Consider the following 12,165-nt stretch of genomic DNA (forward strand, 5'->3'; position numbering starts at 1 on the left):
TTGTCCATGCTATTGGGAATATTTCTTCAGTCTTGATCTAATAAGGACAAAAATTTCGAGCATTAAAGGATCTTTATTACAATTTAGACACTGTTTAGCATAATTATCTTAAATAACTGACTGTTGATATAATAATTTATGATGATTTTTTAAGTGAGGTTAGTCTTCGCCTCTGTCTTCATTAACAACGGCATTTAATTTTTCATCAATGAACATATGACTCAATATTTCAGCAGGCTTTACTATTTTTGCCAAACGTGGGTCATGAGACTGAAAATATATGTCAAAATCAAATGTCTCAAGCCGTATCATAGAGATGATGAATAAAAATGGAACGATTGAACTCCATTATGTCAAAATCACACCTAATTAGAGACATACCGAGTACTCGGTACTCGGCCAAATTCTGATCAGATACTCGGTCAATACCGAGTAGTTGCAAAAAATTGAATATTGTCCAAGACAGATACTAAAATTTATAAAGAAAGATCAAGCATTATATTCTGTAATCATTTACAATTAAAATTTATAAATCAAATTTAAATTTTGAGAATAATGAAGTTTTTAATGCTTCAATGGAATAAATCTTTATTTTAACATCCCCAAAGTTAATAAAACTTATTTATTAAAAATTATACAAAAAAGGTAAGTATAGAAAATATGGAATTTTTAAATTAAAAATGGATTTTTGCTGCAAAAATTAGTTATAAAAAATATAAAAATTCCTTTGCTTAAAAAATAAAAGGAAATAAAACAACGTTAAAAGCACAGTGCAGGAACACTGCAGACACGTGTTTTGGCGTTACAAGGAATTCCTTTTTCAAGGCACAAAATGGGAGCTTGTGGAGTTAAAGGCATCCGACAGAAGTCGGATTTTTTTGTCGAATGTCTTTACATTCTTTAGCTCACATGTTATGCACTGAAAAAGACTATAATCGATTGGTATACATAATTTGTTTTAATTACAACTGAATTAATCATACCTTTTATTTATTGTTAATTTTAAAAATAATTGTTTTGTAAAATTTTTGACACAAACAAAATTGTTTATATAATGCGTAATTAAATTTCATTAGGAATTTAGTTTTAAAAACTATTATATGGATAAGGAGGTCTATACTACTATTCCGATAAGTTCAAAATTCATCACATGTGTGTCGGTGGTTCTTCTTAAAACATAACTGGTACTCGGTAACTCGATACTCGGCCGAATAGTGAAAGGCCGAGTACTCGGTATTTGGCCAAAGTGCTACTCGGTACGTTTCTACACCTAATATTTAAAACTTGAAGTAAGACCGCAACATATTGATTCAGAAACATATTGTTACTTTTTTGATTATCAGTCGGATAAGAATGACCTCCATGGGATTACTCGACATTGTTGTGACTGTGCTAATCACACTGTCGCATATTGGTCACACATTGCTACGAGCATATAATTTCTGTCTCATGTGCAATATTTGGCAAAAACGGAAAAGCCTGCCGAAATATTGAGTTCATTGATGAAAAAGTCAACGTCGTTGTGAATGAAGACAGTGACTAAGACTAACCTCGCCTAAAAAATCATCATAAATTATTATATCAACAGTCAGTTATTTAAGATAATTATGTTAAACAGTGTCTAAATTGTAATAAAGATCCTTTAATGCTCGAAATTTTTGTCCTTATTGGATCAAGGCTGAAGAATTATTCCCAAACAGGGGTGATTGTGACTCCATGAAAAAATACCTGAACTTCTTTTTCCGAGAAGAAAAAGTGTTTTGATGGGCATATATATACACATTACGTGTATGTACACATTATATTATGTATATAAATAATTTATAAACAAATATTTGTTGGGGCTAAAACTCGAAGTTTTAATTGGACATAATACGTCCATGTGCATGGTGGGAATTAAATTCTTTTAATTTTGCTCATTTCTTAAAATTTTTCAAAGAATGTTTTCCTCCTTTGTGTCTGAATCCTTAACCATTAATTACATTCATTTACTAATACACTAAAGCCTAATACACCAGCATTTTTTAATGATTCCGGTTTCTTTTATGAGTATTTGTAGAAGAATGTTGCAATAATGCCTTCACACTATTATTAGCATATGTAAAGGGCTTGTTGCAAGAAACACAAAAACAAAATCCAGCCCTATCAATTTTTTTATCCCATATTTCCATCTTTTCATTGTAGGAATCCACTCTGTTTAACCATTCCCAATTAAACTTGTTCTTCTTTCCTGCATCGATGGAGCCAATATCTTCAGATTTATCCAGATACCTCATTTTTTAAATGAGAACATGCAAAGTTCAAATGAATAAATTTATCAAACAAAAAAAAAGTAGCGAAATGAAAAGTAAGAGTTAACAATTAAAATTTAATCAAACAAATTTATATTTCAAGAAGCATATTAATGAGGTAGGCATTCAAGTTCACTAGGCACTTTTCGATGGTTGCCACCATTTCCTTCAGAGTATTGGCGATAACCTAATTTGGACATTTGGCTGTTCATTAAACATCGCCCTAAATTTGGGACAAATTATATAATCGTCTTATGTACAATTTAACATTGAATAATACTTATTTAAAAACTCTCTAATCATTTTTTTTTACATTCCTAATAACGTCATGCAGGATATTTTTTAGTTTTTTTACATTTTTTCTTTATGTTTTTTCTCTGGTAAGATACTATTTTCAAAATTAAAAAAAAAATTATTTTCATTTCTTCTTCTTTCAGCAGACAATTTTTTTTATTGACTTTGTTCAAATTTTTTATTTTTTATTTTTTTGGCAATAAAAAATATTTAAACTTGTTTAAACGTAAAGTCATGAAAAAAAAATCACTTTTTATTTTTTTCTTATTGTTCCACCACTTTAAAAAATTTGAAAAAATTCTTGAGTTTAGAGGAGTATAAAAGAAATTTTCTGACAAAATTTGGTGAGTGATACCTTCAGGAAAAGCATTGAAAAAAAAATTTAAGTTTAATTTCCGGCGCCAAAAACCGGCTTTTCGTTTAAAAATTAACTATAATTTTTTTTTATGTGTTTATTCCTAAGAATAAAGAAAAAACACATTCATTAATCACTCTCTGCCTGAAATGATGTACTTTGGCTCATCTGTGTACAGTGTTTCCACGTTATAATAATCAAGAAGCGAATTAAATATTGTGCTCTCTGAATGGCATTTCATCATTTGTGATATCATCAGCAGAAACGTAAAGGATGAAAGTGCACCAACCAAAATTTTTTTTTAAATATTAAACTTAGTCAAATAATTTAATAAATGATCAGATCCTATGCTCTTGCCCTTTATGTAATTATATATATTTTTTAATTTTAAGGACTGCTTAGTTTTTAAAGTATTTCTTTAAATTATTTTTTTATGGTTTATAAGTTGTTCTTAGTTCAGATATAAAGCTGTCTGATTAGTGATACATAAAAATTTTATTCGGTACGTAAAAATTTCGGTGCAGATAAAAATTTCATTCGGGCATGTAAGTTTTAGACAAACATGCTCGGTGGGGCATGTAAAGTTTTAAACATTTTTTTAGCACTGAATAGCATTATACCCTCAAGATTATATAACATCCAACCCCTGGCATTCATTTGAATTTTGACGTGAATTCAAATGATGGTTGCGTTAAAAGCGATTAGTAGAAACAATAAGCCTAACGAGTAGGGTCCCATTGGAATTCGTGATTGGGAAAAAAATATAATTTGAGAATGCAAGATCTCAAAATTCATCATTTTACATTTTATTGCCTCTTGTGACTCATTTAATGACTTATACCCTAGTACAGTGCTTCTCAACCTTTTTCACTTTGCGGCACACTTAAAAAAATTTCTAGATCAACGGGGCACACTGCACTTAATTTCGCAATGGTAATATAGAAAATTTTTATCATTCACAAATAAAAAAACGGGGGGAGGGACTTTTTTCATATGAATAAAACAATTATAACTAACGTAGTGTATTTAAATTAATTTAGAAAGAAGAAATATTTCGAATGTATTGAGGTTGATAATGAACAACAAAACTACTTATATCAGACTAAACAGAAAATTATGCTTCATATGTTTCAAAGCATTTCTGTCAAACATGTCATCAAAGTGCACAGTGCAGTTAAACAATTTATCAAATAATGTTTCAAGAAAGAAGCAAGCAAGAAATTAAAACCAAGCACCTAACTTCCGTTTGACACTAATGAGACACTTGAGCCTACCTTGAGGAGCAAAGACGTTCGATGTTCGGCTCTATGCTGGAAAAAGCTACACGAAGTTCTTTATACAGGCTCTTTAGAGATGGTCTCTTGCTGTTTTTTTATAAGTGTGAGGGTTATGAAGCTGAGTTCCAAAAGATATGTCGTTGAAAATGGTATCAGCACGTCAATAGCAAGACAAGAGATGGTGGGATACTTATTCTTAACTAGCAACCAAAATTCGTCCAGAGACACTTCGCTCAACCCAAGTTTAAGAGTACGGTCGCTCTTGAGGTCCATAAATTCTTCTCGCGCCTTCAAAGAAAGGTCTTTAACTGATGCAACCGCAGATGAAGAGAATGAATCGCGAATCCAGTCATATTATTCTATATCAGTATTCTTGAAATAGTGCTTGAACTTGTCCCGAAATATGGCTAAATTCTGCCACCACATTCAGCAGCTTTACTTCCATGCCATTTCCTTCATATGCCATGTTGACGGTCCATTTGAACATATTCAATGAGCCACGATCTCCTTCTTCTCTCCACAGCTGAATTTTTGATTTGAACCCATTTTGCTTGTCCATACATGTAACCCAAATTCTCTCCTTGTCCTTGCATTTTCCGATTAAATTTGTTAAGGTGTTCAAAAATGTCAGCCATGTACTCTAGTTTTCCCAGTCAATATTTGTCTTGCAACAAACTGGTTTACTGCATTTCGTTTTTTAAAATCAAAAACTGTCGCACCTCGTCCCTTAATTCGAAAATTATTGATAGTACCTTACCACATGAAAGCCAGCGAATCTTTGTATGAAGAAGTAGGGAGTGGTGATCTGCACTCAATTCTTCACAAAGTATACGGAGAAAAGAAGAGAATTAAGCGGCCTCGATTTTATAAAATTCACGATTTTCACGATTTCAGCTAAAGCTGACTTCACCTCATCTGGTAAGATCTTTGCCATGAGAGCTTCACGATGTTGGAAACAGTATATGGTTTTAATTCCTAGTTTGCTAAGTCTCAGAACCGAGCTTTGAGAAATTACGATAAAATTAAATTAGTATCCGAACCGGAAAAGAGGAAAACAAAAGTTAAAGCTGTGGCTAAAATTCTGGGTGGGAGAGGGCACGATTCCTACCTGTGGGAGGGGACGATAATCCCGTTTGAGAAATATTTAGAAAAAATTCTGTATAATTAGTTGATTTCGTGGAAATTAGAATCCGTTTTGAAAAACTGAAAGTAATTGGATCACAAGAAGTTAAAAGAGGTGAGGCAGCAAATCCCGCCTCTCCCCTCCTTGGGTATGTCTTATTGCACAAGATCGACTGGGTGAATTGAGAAGTTACAGAACGATGCAAACGCTATTCAGTCTTAACTTTAAAACAATATACATCAAGTCCTTTTCTTTTTACCCAACTGCGCGTGCGCGACGCAAAGGAGGGTAATGTGTTTATCAGTCTATGTATGTCTGTTCCTATGTAGCGTTCTACAGGCTAAACGCCTTGGCCAATTTCGATAATTCTTAAGTCAATCGATTTGTCTTAACCTTGAGAGTGTCACTAAACACATGACAGTAATCAAAAGTACCATTTCAAAAATCAGTTGCCATTTTGTCAGTTTGGAATCGGCGCAAGCTGGGTGTCGCACATTGTGTCGTACGCTACCTGCGTGCGACAAATGCAGGTAGTTTTCACTGCCTGAATTTTTTGTTTACTAAGTCTACTAATTGGGACCTCAGTGGCCGTGTGGTCTAAGCGATTGCTCCTCCCACTTGAGGCGGTGGGTCAAGACACCTTTGTTCCGGATGCACTTTCCCCCTCTTTCTGATGTAAATTCTTTCATGTGTTCTTTATAAGAATTCAGTACTGTAATAAAAAATATATGATGCGTAACGAAGGCAAGACACTCAGATTGTAGTCTCATCAAAATAAAACAGTGCAATAAGCACCTAAAGAAAGAAAGTCTACTAATTCGATTTTCATCTCTAACTAATTGAATGTTTTTGCCTTGATTCAAGGGTCTGAGTTTCGCGAGAAAGATTTGACTCGACAGTGGCCAAACGGTCTGAGTTACTGCTTGACATCGGCACACCTGAGGCGGTGGGTTCGACTCCCACCCTCGCTCTGGTTGTACTGTCTCATCTTTGTGATGTAAATTCTTTCATGTGTTTTATTATATATGTAATAAAAATACATCTCATGCCTAAGGGAGGCAAGGCACACAGGTTGTAGTCCTCATCAAAACATACCTGTGCAATTAAGCACCAAAAGAAAGAAAAGATCTAACTGACGACGCTTCCGATTTCGCGTCATCATGAGTTATACAGGCTGTTTATATAGCTGTGCTGTGGTTGACTGAAGTTCGCTCATTTTTGACGAAGGTGAAGCACATGTAGCTTTAAACCGAGTTAGGTTCCTAAAGGGACTAATTATCAGCAGTTTAGACCATCGCAAGTTACTTAATAAACCTCACGATACAAACAAAGGCTCTCAATGAAATGGCAAGATTGCGAAATATATCATCTCCTAATCATAATAACAAAGTAATGAAAATGAAAATTAGCTAAAAAGTGTAAAATAAAAATTATTAAATAAAAACAAAAAACCCCAACTGGTAAAAACCAAAAAAACTGAAAAGAAAAATGTATAAGCTCAGTAATTTAGAATGTTATTAAGTACAACTGAATAACTACACTGTTGAAATCGTTTTATAATCGTACACAGATAAGACAAATCATATATTCAAAAGCAAAATAGAAGGATCAAAGTCGGGGGCCCATTCAAATTTTACGGGATTCCTTGAATTACAAAGGAATGGGTCCCCACTGCTGATCCTTCTATTCTGCTTTTGAATATATGATTTGTCTTATCTGTGTATTGTTATAAAACTATTTCAACAGTGTAGTTATTCAGTAGTACTTATTAACATTCTAAATTACTGGGCTTATACATTTTTCTCTTTAGTTTTTTTTTTTTTTTTTTTGGTTTTTACGCAGTCGGATTTCTTGTTTTTATTTAATAATTTTTTATTATATAACTTCGAAAATACCGCGGCACACCAGGTTCCTTGTCGCGGCGCACCAGTGTGCCGCGGCACACCGGTTGCGAAGCCCTGCCCTAGTAAACCAGCCCTGTTACTCGGCAAAATAATGAGTGTGTCTTGATTATGAATGGTATTTGACAATTTTATAAGAATTTGTCTTTCTTTTGTTAATTACTATTTAATAATTACTACTATTTGTTAATTACTATTTAATAGTAATAACTATTAAATAGTTATTATAATAATGTTTTGGTGTAAATTTGTTTATAATAAAACATTACTATTTAATAATTTCAGTTGGTTTCTTTTCTGTGTAGGTACTGGTATACCCCGATTCCAGCTCTTTGAAACTGGACGTCGCATCGCAGACATCGGGAGATTCCGTTTTGATGCAAGTGATTTTCAAACTTGTAAAATAATACTTTGTAATAGCACTCGAGAACTTTTAGAAATTTGGATTCAAAGAGTACATGTTAAGCACAGCCCATGTATAAACACCTTTCACACGGGATACTTAAAAATGCAGGCTACAAAAGTCTTATTTGTATGCTTTTATGAAAACTTGCCACTGAGAATGTAAATTTAGAGGCATTAAGAGACACATACCTTTGACAATCAATGCTTTTTTATAATATTGTTAACACTGCTTAGCAAAGAAATTTAATGACCTTATCCTGAATACATTTAGTGAATTATAAAACTGCTCTGGTAAATGTAAAATTTGACGATATACATGCTGAACTGAGCAAAAGAAGAAGCAGTGCTGAAGTTTTGTGCTTATTTTAGAGAGGTGGTCGACTTATAGAAGTCGATATATATGATAAAGAAGTATTTCTGTTCTTGATGATTACAACAGGTGGTCAATTTTGCTAGTTTTACTGTGTTAAGTTTATGTAATAAAATATCATACAATTTAACTTTCCTAAATCTGCATTTAAGCTACTACTTCACCTGGAAAAATAATCTTCAAATTATTTTGCCATGTCAGTTCCTGTAAATAACTCAAATACGCATGAAACATTGTGCGCTGAAAAGAAACCATATGCTTGTTGCAAGTATTGTAAAAAGACGTTTTCTATGAGTTCTGAACTGATAAATCACTTGAGAATGCACACAAATGAAAATCAGTTTTCTTGTGAGTACTGTCTAAAAGCCTTTTCTTTGAGTTCAAATTTGAAAAGACATTTATTGATACACACTAATGAAAAACCATATTCTTGCGAGTATTGTAAAAAGATATTTACTCTTAATTCAAGTTTGAAAAGACATTTAATGATACACACTAATGAAAAACCGTATTCTTGTGAGTTTTGTAAAAAGACATTTTCTCGTAGTTCAAGTTTGAAATCACATTTGAGGATTCACACTAATGAAAAACCATATTCTTGTGAGTTTTGTAAAAAGACATTTTCTCGTAGTTCAAGTTTTAAAACACATTTGAGGACGCACACTAAAGAGAAACCATATTCTTGTGAGTATTGTCAAAAGACATTTTCCACAAGTTCATGTTTGAAAATTCATTTGAGGATGCACACTAATGAGAAACCATATTCTTGTGAGTATTGTAAAAAGACATTTTCTCAAAGTACAAATTTGAAATCACATTTGAGGATTCACACTAATGAAAAACCATATTCTTGTGAGTTTTGTAAAAAGGCATTTTCTTTTAAATCAGGTTTGAAAAACCATTTGAGGATACACACTAATGAAAAACCATATTCTTGCGATTATTGTAACAAAGCTTTTTCTGATAGTTCTATTTTGAAACAACACCTGAGGATACACACTAATGAAAAACCATATTCTTGTGTGTATTGTAAAAAGACATTTTCTTTAAATTCAGGTTTGAAAATCCATTTGAGGATTCACACTAATGAAAAACCGTATTCTTGTGAGTATTGTAAAAAGACATTTTCTCAAAGTACAAATTTGAAAAAGCATTTGAGGACGCACACTAATGAAAAACCGTATTCTTCTGAGTTCTGTAACAAGACATTTTCTCACGGTCATACTTTGGATATACATCTGAAAACGCACACCAAACTTGAGCCATAATCTTGCGACTCTTGTTCCTTCATCTTTTAAAGTACATTTGGGGAAACACGCTAAAGTGACCACTTTGAGTACTCTTGTAACCTGGTGAGTATTGTTAAGGAAAAAAAAATTTTTGGAAATTGTCTTTCAATCGGCGTTTAAGAATACATCGAGAAGACATAACACCCAACCTGCAATTTTTGTGAAATGACATTTCTCTGAAATTTACATTAACTAACTCATTGAAAGATAGGTTGGAGAATATGGGGCAAAGTGAAAGGGTGAATATTTACTCCGTGTTTAGCGCCACCTATATGGTAGTTTTTTAACTATGTAGTACCAGGGGTGTTTGGTATAAAGCATGTTGGTTTAAACCAAGTGGTTTTGTAAGAAAACCATGAGGTTTTTTCCAAAAATGTTTTTTTTTTTTCTGAAACATTTCAGTTTTCCCCGAATATTTTCATAAATTTTATATATTAGTGTGAAGAGTAAAATCTATTTTATGCAAAGTAACTAGCAAAGCTTTATAGATAGATAAATTACAGGTTTAATAAATTTATTGTATTTTTGAAGGTAATGCAAGTTTGCTAAATAGTCTTTATTTTGTTTGTTTTTTTTTTTTCTTTTTTTTAAATCTATGCAGCTTTTTCGTTAGGTACATGAATATACAAGGCAGGCTAACTGAGTTTTTCTAAAATCTCATTTAAAAAATCCAAGTAGCTCCCTTTTTTAATTTTTTAATTGTCATTATTTTTCAGTCTTTTGCATTTCAAAATTGTCCGAAAAGCATATTTGAACCAAAACTTTATGTGCTACCTAATTCGCTTGATTACTTAAAATTTATTGAGGTAGATTATGTACCATTGAAGCGATGCAAAGTGTATATAAATTTTAACACTAGAATATTTAAATGACAAGAGGAAAAAATAACTGAAGTCCAAGAGCACTTGAGTAGGCAAAAAATTGCACTTATACCTGCACACTTTTTGCATCTCCCCCGATAGACGATTCAGTAAGTGCAAGAAATGGAAATGTGCATAATTATGAGAGCCAAAAATATTCATGTAACTCTGCTCTTAATGTCAAATTGTCACCTTTTAAAGAAATTTTATAATCCCAATATACTAAAGGAAGTCTCATGTATGAATGATGAAAGAATCAACAGACATTAATTTATATAACACTCTTCATTATGAAAATTATCGTAAAAGAGTTTCCATTTAAGTTTACTGAGACTTTAATTGATATGATTTTTATTTTCTTTGATTAAAAAAAATCGTGTTTCTAAATGCATTAAACCAGGAGAAATAATGTCTACAATTTAAAACATGATGGTTTTCGTAAATCCTACTTGTCCTGTTTCTATAATTGTTGTCACGTATATATTAGGTAAATAAATTACATGATTTTGTAACTTTTTTTAAAGTTGTGTAACATACATCAGACCTTTGATTCATTTCTAGATTCTGAAAAATACTTTCCATGTTTAAGAATTGCATGAATTCAATTTTTATTTTTTTATTTATAGTAGATAGTTATGATGACGAGGAAATTAGTTTGCATGAATGTATTATTGGTTATTCATTATTAATAATGTCTGAGAACCATCACAGTAAATTATTCATTTGATTATTTATACCAAGACCCAATTACTTATTGTATTTTTTTTAATAGTTAAAACAATATTCCCCAAAAGAAATCTCTAATTATGAGGAAATGAAATTACAAGATTTTACTCTTCGTTATTTAATTAATTACAAAGAAATTGTAGTTACACATATAAATATTAAACATACATTAACATTTAATTCATAAAATCTTCATGGTTTTCCTGAAATAAAATTGTTTTTCTTATAAATAGTGTTTTAACTAAGTTAACCCGGTTTAAACCAAAGAAACTTGGTTTAAACCAAAAAAAAAAAAAAAAAAGCGGGATTTTTGGGTTTTTTGAAAAAAAAAAAAAAAAACCAACCCTGGTAGCCTTTATACCAACCCTGGTAGTTGCTTATGTTGTCTATTCCAATCAGGAAAAAAATATCGCCGAAGATTAAAGCTCATGAAAGTACGGGCAATTTAAAAATGTTTATTCTCGTATTTCAATTGTTTGTTGTAAGTCAGAAAATATTTTTATTAGTATAAAATGAGGAAGTTCTTATTTTCAACATTTGAAATATAAATTGGGACCTTCTAATGTATGATGCTGCATTAATTTAGTTAATATTAAATTTTTTTGTATTTCAAACATTTTGCACAATTAGTCAAGTACATTCGGGCGCGGCAGAGTGAAATAGTTTATTTTGTTTACCCACTCAATCCTTTACTGAATCACTTACGTTTTCATTTATTAATTGATTCATTTATGCTCCTTCATTTCGCTATTCTACTAATTCATTCTCTGATTTTCTTGTCCATTCACTCTTTTACTCACTCATGTATTTTTCTTCATTTATTAATTAATGTATTTATTTTCATCTAGTTCTGCCTTAGCCTTGGCTTAGAGGCGATAACTTGCTGCTAAATATTAATTAATTGTCCATTATCTTTTCATTTATTCATTCAACCTTTTATTTACTAATTCATTTTAATCAACCTTTTTTTTTTTGTTTTTTTGCACTTTGCCCTGTAAAAAAAAAAGAAGCGAAAAATTTCTAATTTTCATTGACGGCACAAAAAAAAAAAAAAAAAAAAATACAGTTTCAGTATAAGTTTAATTATAAATTACAATGTTCTCTCTTTGTGTACAATAATTTTCAAAACAAATTTCCAATTTGTTCATTTTAGAAGAGTTCAGTCATCTTAATTATTTCACTTTACCCCACATTCCCCTACTAATGAAACTCTGTGAACCCAAAATTGTATTGCAGAACCTGTAAAATCGCACTAGATGAAATTTACGCAGAAA

Source organism: Uloborus diversus, unplaced genomic scaffold (genome assembly GCF_026930045.1).
Source record: "Uloborus diversus isolate 005 unplaced genomic scaffold, Udiv.v.3.1 scaffold_35, whole genome shotgun sequence".
NCBI lineage: Eukaryota > Metazoa > Arthropoda > Arachnida > Araneae > Uloboridae > Uloborus > Uloborus diversus.